At 51.2% G+C, this 9,454-nt stretch overlaps 1 pseudogene; it reads left to right on the forward strand.

Moving 5' to 3' along the window:
- Positions 1 to 1,252: 1,252 nt before the first annotated feature.
- LOC119320987 overlaps positions 1,253 to 9,454 on the forward strand; it is a 12,548-nt pseudogene continuing 4,346 nt past the window's right edge.

The following is a 9,454-nucleotide window of genomic DNA, read 5'->3' on the forward strand; positions in this document are numbered from 1 at the left end:
CCCATGGCGGTAGGAAACTTATCCACGTCAGTGCGCGGAGACGGAGCCGTCCCCCTCGCACCCTACCGCCAGGGGCCCTGGCGGTAGGGTCCTGACAGTTATTTGCCCCGGAGCCCCCGCGCCCCTTCCCTTCTCCCCACCCCTCCCCCTCCCCCCCATCGGCAGTTCTTGTTTTTCTCCCCCAAGTCGCCCCTCTCTCCCTCTCTCATCTCCTCCACTCCCCCCCTTGGATCTTCACCGATTCTTCACCGTTTTGGCGGATCGAGATGGCCCCGAGGAGAGAACCGTAAGCTCCTCCGATCCCTCCAATTAGTTTTTGCAAACTTGCTACCGATTCGACGCATTATTTGCTTGAAATTCCTCATGTTTTTGAACTAAGATTGATTTTTTTTTCACCTAAGATTGATTGTAGTTGTAGTTCTTAGTTCTTTAGTAAGTAGTGGTATTGGATATGTACTCTAATCAATAGTTCATATGTTAGTGTGAAGATGAACCCTAGTTCATAATTTTTTTTGTTAAAAAAATTATGATGTAATGTTGATAAAGGGATGAACCCTAGTTTGATGATGCATGTGATATGATGATATGATCTAGTGTGAAGATGAACCCTAGTTTGATGATGCATGTTGATATGATGATATGAAGATGTTGTTTGGAAAATTTTGTTTAAAAATATGAAGCTATGATGTATGTTGGAGGTTTTTTTTGATATGATGCATGTTGATATGATTTGATCCATCATGTGTAGTAGATGTTGTTGGAGGAATATGCTTAAAATTTTATCTTGATATGATTTGAGTTCATTGTTTGTTTATGTATGCTTATGCTTATGGTGCTTTTGTTTATGAAACTCTATTAAGGCGGCCACCTCTTGCGGACAACATTGGCCCACGGTACTACATGCTGGACTGGGCATTCGACAAGGGTCATCATGCCCGTTTCATAGAGAACGGAGAGGTAAGTGATATGAAAGAAATTTTGATCAAAGTTCTCGGATTGATGAAAATGATTTCCTAACTTTTTGGCATTCACTTTTTGACAGACGCTCCAGCCACTGCGCATGAGGGGTCACGGGGTTCATGGGCATATGGACTACGACGAGCGCTACGCGCCGTTCTTCAAGAGAGCCCGTCTGTTGGGTTTCGTGATGTAGTTCAAGCGTCAGCTGCCGACGCTTGTCCACGCGGCTCTCACAGCTCTGATTGACCGTTGGAGACCGGAGACCCATTCTTTCCATCTGCCATGCGGGGAGATGACGGTGACCCTAGAGGACTGGGGGATGATTACTGCAATGTCGATCGAGGGTCATGCACTCACCGGTCGAGTGGAGAGGGCCAACTGGCAGGAGAGGGTCACCACCCTCATCGGCGACTGCCCCGGTGCCAAGAGTAACCGTACATCCGGTGTACCGCTGATCTGGCTCTCGGAGCACCGGAGGACATGCCCCCAAGGCGCAGATGAGGCGACTGTGGAGTTGTACGCGAGGGCCTATCTGTGGTATATTCTCTCGGAGGTCGTGTTTCCAGACAGCTCCGGGAACTCTGCCAACTGGGCGTATCTGTTCTTCCTAGCGGACTGGGATGCAGGGTACAGTTGGGGGACGGCATCTCTCGCCTACCTATACCGTTCGGTAAGAGAGTATCTAATTGCGTACCTACTACGAAAGAGTGTCCATGACATTTTCTTATATCTGATCCTCATTTGATGTTTTGCAGCTTGACGGCGCAACGCAGAGGACGGGAGACAAGTTCAATATGGGTGGCTTTGTCTGGGCCTTCTCCATTTGGATGTGGGAGCGGCTGCCGGTGGGGCGTCCGGAGAAGTTGCCAAGACGCCCATGGGAAGACTATGGCGAAGAAGGCGACGAGACTCGAAACCCCACCGTAGCTTACGAGTGGGACGTTGTCAAACTCTACACGGGCCTAAACAAGACTTCGTACAAGACCTACACCAACGAGTTGGACGCTTTGACGCATACGGAGGTATATGAACTCGCCCAACACCTTTCTCTTTGATTCCACTATTGACTGAGAGTGTGAACTTACCAAGGTATATGTAATAGGTAATCTGGTGCCCGTATCGACAAGAACGAGAGTGGGACTTTGATCTGAACGTGATGTGCGATGCGGACCGTGGTCTCTGGCGGTGCATCGTGCCCATGATCTGTGTGTACGCCGTCAAGTGGCATTTGCCACAACGCGTGGCCACGTAGTTTGGGATTTATCAGCATACCCCACCGGGCCAGCCCATCGATACCGGCGGCCACGCGCTCCACCTGTGAGCTCTTTTCTCTCTGTGAGATTATCATGTTTCTTGTTGCTTATGATGATCTCATTGCGCTTATGATGATTCTTGTTGCTTATGCCTTGCAGCATGAGCCGGCAGAAGAATCAGTCGATCACAGACTGGGGAGAGGAGCATAAGACTCATGTGACGGAGTGGAACCGACGGAGGTGGCGTAAAGACATGGAGAGGAGAGTGACTAACTGGGATGATTACCTGGGCCGACACATGAGGTGGTACGATGATGGCCAGAAGCACCGTCTTCGTCTCAGGCCTCGATGGACGGCGGAAGACATCGCGGAGCTGGAGTGGGCTGACCCCGATGAACAGGCATACCAGACCGGCATCAGAGACATGCACAGTGGATTTAGGGAGTTTGCACCCCTCATCAACAGAGTGGTATGTTTGAACCAACGGTCGTATTTAAAATATTTTATTCGTCAACGTGACTGACTTATGCCGTTGCAGTCCGGTGAGCTGAACAGATGCATCTTTGAAGCCTCAGATGCACTAGGTCATCTTCCCGGGAGCATACAATCTGAGACCAGAGTCAGGGGGACGATGAAGGTACAATTTCAGCCTCCTCGGAACAGATGCATCTTGTTCACTTGCAGTCAGTCGATCTGATACTTATTATGACCTTGCTTCATTGTGAGTGCAGAAGTTCGTGCAGCGTTGTCGCAAGCTGGTAGGGCTGCTTGGGTGTGCTGGAGCTGGGTCAGTTGAAGCTTATCAGCCTGTAGCCACACAGGGTCTCATCGGCTCATCGAGCCATGCTCCCTCATCGTCCAGGTTGGTTGGGGAGGAGGAGGAGGAAGAGGATGAGGATGAGGAGGCCACACATGAAGAAGAGGAGGGGGAGGAGGATGAGAGCAACGGGGAGGAGGAGTACGATGAAGATTATGGACCTCCACCAACTCAAACATCTCAGGCATCTCAGCTGCCGAAGAGGAATCCGAAGAAGAAGGATTTGCTGAGTCCGGACCCTTTCCAGAGACCGGTTCCTCGCCGGCCCAAGAAGAAGACCGAAGAGACTCGTTCAAAGAGTAACGAGGACCGTACCTCCAAGAGGGGAAGGAGCAACTGATTATGCTCTTCAATACTTGGCTCTTTTAGTTTGGTTGAACTTGTCTAGTGGTTGTGAAACTATGTGGAACTATGTGTTTGCTATTTGTGGATCTATGTGTTTGAAATGTTCTATGCACTTCAAGTTATCTTAATATGGATCTACGTGATGCCCAAATTTAATTGTTTAAAATCTATGATATTGTTGTTATATTTGTGAAACTTGCTGTGATATTGAATTTGAAAACAAGCAACCAAATGAACTTGAAAAAACAAAACAGAGAACCCTTTCGTTAGAGAAATTTTATACGGCAAAACGCAGGACCCCACCGCCAGGCGCCCTGGCGGTAGGGTCAGACAGCCTACCGCCATGGGTCCTAGCATATTTCGTTACAGAATGCATGGACGGCAAAACCCTGCCACACCTTACCGTCAGAGCACCTGGCGGTAGGGTTAGACATCTTACCGCCAAGTTGTGTGGCGGTAAGGTACTTATCCACGTCAGCGCGCGGTGACGGCCGCCGTCCCCCTCCGTCACACCCTACCGCCATGGTGCCTGGCGGTAGGCTGTCTAACCCTACCGCCAGGAGCTCCCCCCACCTGCACCGGTGCGGGTCAAATCCCGAAAATATTTCAAAGTGGGGTCAGATCCTGAATTTGTTTAGGAAAAGGGTCAAAAAACGAAATTTAGCCTCCTCTGGTTTGCTCCCCCCACCTGCGCCGGTGCGGCGGCTCCGGACGCCAATCATCTTTGTGCAGGAGCAGCAGGTACGTACACTGTGACTAGATGTATAATGTATTTCCCTTCCCAGAGATGTGTAGTATACTGAACTTGGTTGCTCTGCCTCCAGATGCAGATGGGTTTTGCAGCTTGTAGAAGCGGGGGCTGAAGCCTGGTATTCCATCCTCTCTGATTCTGTGCAGCCACACCTCTCGGCATTCTTTCGCGAGGTCTGAAGCCGCAACGCCTTGTGTAAGTGAACCATTCTGTTCCTCTGGCCTCAGGCAGCGACATTACCAGTAGTGTTGCTGTTGCTTCTTTTTCCCCCTTTGCTATTTGGTAGTGACTAACTGCAAGAACATTCCTATTGATGCGCACAGCTTGCAGCATCTCAACACACTCACCAGCAGCGTGAGGATGGCCACCGCTATCAGTGCGGCAGTGTGGGCATTGCGCAAGGCGCTGGCTCCCGTTACGGATGACTTGCTCAAGGATTGGGCGGCCAACGACAGTCTCGGCCCCAACATCACCGCCCTCAAGATGGAGCTGTTGCGCGCGCAGGGGATCCTCTACAACGCGCACGACAGGGAAATCGCCTACCCTGCACTCTAGGACCTGCTGCACATGTTGCGGCAGCTGGCGGACGGGGCTGAAGACGTGCTTGACGAACTGGACTACTTCCGCATCCAGGACAAGCTCGACAGCACCTACCATGCAGCCGATAAGCATGCCAAGGGCTGCACCCATGGCCTTGCTCTCAATGCGCGGCACACGGCCAGAGCCGTTGCCAACAAATTCAAGTTCTCCTCGGGCGGCAACAAGCAGACACCAAAATTGAAGTTTGATCGTGTGGGTATGTCTAAAAGGATGGCAGACATTGTACAGCAGCTGGATCCTATATGTGCTAAGGTGAAAGAAATCCTTGATCTAGAGCTTCGGAACCCCAAACCTACCCAAGGCAACAGACCCAAAACCACGTCAGCAATAATAGAGCCAGAGTTATTTGGGAGGAATGTTCAGAAAAAGAACATTGTGGATGACATTACCCATGGAAAATATTATGCCAATGGACTTACCGTGCTTCAAATTGTTGGCCCAGGGGGTATCGGGAAGACGACTTTCACACAGCACGTATATCAAGAGGTGAATAGCTTGTTTGATATTATGATTTGGATCTGTGTTTCTCTTAATTTTGATGCAAATAGATTGACACAAGAGATTGTGAAAAAGATCCCCAAAGTTAATGGTGAAAAGGAGAATGTTGTTGAAGGAGAGCTCATCGAACAAAGATTAAAACATAAGAGATTCTTGCTAGTTTTGGATGATGTGTGGACATATCACGAGGATGAGTGGAAAAAACTGTTAGCTCCGTTCAGAAAAGGAGAGGCAAGAGGTAACATGGTTATTGTCACAACTCAAATCCCAGAGGCAGTAACAATGGTAAAAACAGTGGATTATTCAATAGAACTCAATCGCTTAGGAACTGAAGATTTTATGCAGTATTTGGTCACCAACAGCCATGGAAAGACTATCCTGAATTACTTGATGTTGGAAGAGCAATAGTGGGGCATCTGAAGGGTTACCCTCTTGCAGCAAAAACTGTAGGTAGATTACTGAGAAACCAACTTGCATTGGACAATTGGACAAGAGTTCTTGAAAGCAAAGAATGGGAGTTACAAACCACTGACTATGACATTATGCCAGCTCTAAAGCTTAGTTATGATTTGTTAGATGTGTATAGCCCTTTTCGGTTTATCCTCATTGTATAAGGGGTCTCTTGCACTTTACCCTACACATGTATATGTATTAGCCTTTGGCCCTCCTGTGAATGCAGTTGCTCATTATCCAACATGGTATCAGATGCTAGGCTAGCCCCTTTCTCCTGCACGACGCAACTCCGTGCTTCTCGTTCCTACTCTGCTCGTCTCCGGCCCGGCTCTGCTGCTCCTCCCCAGGCCGTCGCTCCCGCTCGGCTTCTTCTGCCTCTGCCTCATCCGGCTGCTGCTCCATCTGAAAGCAGCCCCGTCAGGTCAGCTTTGCCCGGCTGCCGCCCCTCCTGTCCGGCCGCCGTCGCTCCCGCCTGTCCGGCCGCAACCGCGTCTGCCCGACCGTCACCCCGCCCGCCCGGTCGCTGTCGCGCGGCCCGCCCGGCCACTGTTGCACGTGCCCGGCCGCTGCCTCGAGTGTCCTCTGCTCCGCCCATGCGTGAGCAAGCCTCGAGTGGCCTCTGCTCCGCTCGTGCGTGAGCACGCCCGCCTCGGCCGGGGCTGGCTCTCGATCCACTCTGGATCAGCCGCCCTCTCCTTTTTCGATTCTCCATCACTGGTGCGTGAGCGCGTGCGCTTCTGCCGCTTCTCCCGATCCAGATATGTTCGTGTGCAGTTGACTTCCAAAAAAATAGAGAGCAACAGCAGCAGAGTGACTTCCTTATGTCCTCTTCGGGCTATGTTGCGGTTCCTCGGTGCTCGGTGATCTTCGATGGCACCAACTATGCTGAGTTTGTGGGCTTCATGCGCATCCATATGCGTGGACTCCTTCTCTGGGGTGTTCCTTCTGGCGAGGTCCCCTGCCCACCATGCCCTGTTGTGCCCATGGACCCAATCCCACCGGTGCCGCCGGTACTGGCTGCTGAGGCTTCTCAGGCTGACCGGGATTCCGCCAAGGCCCATGATGATGATGTAGTGGATGCTTATGATCAGCAGGTATCTGCTTATTCTGATGCTCTTTCGATGTACCGCGAAGATCTGTCTGCTTACACTCAGTGGTGCAATGATGATGCTCGTGCTGCTGCTGTTCTCACTGCGAGTGTCCTCCCTCAGTTTGCTTCGGAGTTCATGGGACTTGGCATAGTTGCAGCAATGTGGTCTTATCTCTGTCAGCGCTATCAGCCCTCTAGTGATGCTCTCTACCTATATGTGGTGCGCCAGGAGCACGCCCTCCAGCAAGGTGATTCCTCTATTAATGAGTTCTATTCACAATGCTCTGCCATCTGGCGTCAGCTTGACACATTACGGACAGTTGTTTGTGGCACTTGTCGTTGTTGCCAGACTACGAGGTCTGACTTGGAGTTTCAGAGGGTCCATGAGTTTTTATCTCGTCTCCGCTCTGAGTTTGAGCCTCGCCGTGCTCACTTGCTTGCTCGTGGTCGTGTTCCTATCTCAGAGATACTTGCTGAGCTTCGTGCCGAGGAGACCCGACTTCGCTCTGCTGGGTTGCTTCTGGTTCCGTCAGTATTGGCTGCCCGGACTCCTGTGTCGTCTGCTCGCCTCACTGCTCCGCCGCTCCTGCCTACTCCTCCAGGGGGGGTGAGCCGTCCTCCTTATGCTGAAAAGGGCATGTCGCGCCGTGACACCGTCTGTGGTTACTGCTCCCGGCCAGGTCACCCAGAGTCTGATTGTCGCCAGAAGAAGCGAGACCAGAAGCGCTCCTCCTCCAGCGGGCCTCCTGTGTCTTCCTCGACTCCATCACTCACTGACCAGGACATTGTTCGCCTCAAGCATCTTCTTGCTTCCTCAGGCTCCTCGTCGACTGGCTCTGCTGCTGCTGTGACTGCTCCTCCTCACCACCATCACAGGCATCTCCACAGTCAGGTACATCTTCGTGGGTTCTGGATTATGGAGCCTCCTTTCATATGTCTTCTGATTCTTCCATGTTGTCTTCTCTCCGACCTCTTGATTCGCCTGTTAATGTTCTTATTGCCGATGTCACATCTCTTCCTGTTGCTAGTCGTGGTATTCTTTCCACTCCATCTTTTTCTGTTCCGAGCGTTTCACATGTTCCTCGCCTTACCATGAATCTTTTTTCCGCTGCCCAACTTACTGATTCTGGTTGTCATGTCATTCTTGATACCGACTCTTACTCCATTCAGGATCGTCGCACCAAGGCTTTGGTTGGTGCTGGCCCCCGGCACCGTGAGTCAGAGGGCCATTGGGAGGTTGACTGGCTTTGTGTTCCTTCCGCTGCCAGCACTTCTGCCAGCTCTCATGCTCTTGCTGCCTCTTCGTCTGTGTCCTTCCAGCAGTGGCATCATTGACTTGGTCACATCTGTGGCTCTCGCTTGTCTTCCTTAGTTCGTCAGGGCCTCTTAGGGTCTGTATCTGGAGATGTCTCCTTACATTGTAATGGTTGCAGACTTGGCAAACAGACTCGGTTACCTTATCCTACTAGTGAGTATGTATCTCAGTGTCCTTTTGACTTAGTTCATTCTGATGTCTGGGGTCCTGCTCCCTTTGATTCGAAAGGTGGTCATCGCTACTATGTTTTGTTTATTGATGATTTCTCTCGCTACACTTGGCTCTACTTCATGAAATCTCGTAGCGAGGTTCTCCCTATATACAAACGTTTTGCTGCCATGGTTGACACCCAGTTTGCCACGCCCATTCGTACTTTTCGTGCTGACTCCGCAGTATATCTCTCAGCTATTGCGTGGTTTTCTCACGGAACAGGGTACTCTTGCCCAGTTCTCCTGTCCTGGTGCTCATGCTCAGAATGGCGTTGCCGAGCAAAAGCATCGTCATTTGCTTGAGACGGCTCGTGCGCTGATGATTTCTGCTTCCCTTCCACCCCATTTTTGGGCTAAGGCTGTTTCCGCATCCACCTATCTCATCAACATTTAGCCATCGGTTGCTCTGCAGGGTGCATAGTTCAAAAAAGCGCTAGGCGTTAATTGTGCGTTTTGCCACCGCCTTGCGCTTTACTGACCAAAGCGCATGCTTATGCGCAGTTATGCACAGATTATGCGTAGTTATGCGCAATGCGTTTTGCCAACGCCTAGAGCCTAGGCACGCTTACGCGCTCGCTTAGGCGTGCCTTTTTTAACTATGGCAGGGTGGCATTCCTATGGAGTGTCTCACTGGTCGCTCTCCTGACTACTCAGCTCTTCGTATGTTTGGATGCGTCTGCTATGTTCTTTTTGCCCCCCGAGAACGCACCAAACTGACTGCTCAGTCGGTTGAGTGTGTTTTCCTTGGCTACAGTGATGAGCACAAGGGCTATCGATGTTGGGATCCAGTGGGTCGTCGTTTGCGCATCTCGCGTGACGTGACATTTGATGAGTCCCGATCTTACTACCCACATTCTTCTTCCCCGAGTTTCTCTATGGATGACCTTTCTTTCCTTCTCCTTCCCGATACACCCTGCTATGTGCCTCATGTGTCACCTCTTCCTCCGGCACCTCTCATTTCTTCTCATTCACCACCGACCCCGTCTTCTCCATCCTCCTCCTCCACCTCGCCCCCATCCTCTCCAGTCTGTCGCCCTCTCTCACCGTTTCCTCTCCACTATACTCGTCGATCTCATACCGAGGATGTCTCATCTGACGAGCCTTCCACCTCTGGTGCACCTCCTCTCACGCCTCCCCCGGTTCACAACCTCCGTGCTCGGCCT

The sequence above is a fragment of the Triticum dicoccoides genome, chromosome 6B (assembly GCF_002162155.2).
Source record: "Triticum dicoccoides isolate Atlit2015 ecotype Zavitan chromosome 6B, WEW_v2.0, whole genome shotgun sequence".
NCBI classification, from domain to species: Eukaryota; Viridiplantae; Streptophyta; class Magnoliopsida; order Poales; family Poaceae; genus Triticum; species Triticum dicoccoides.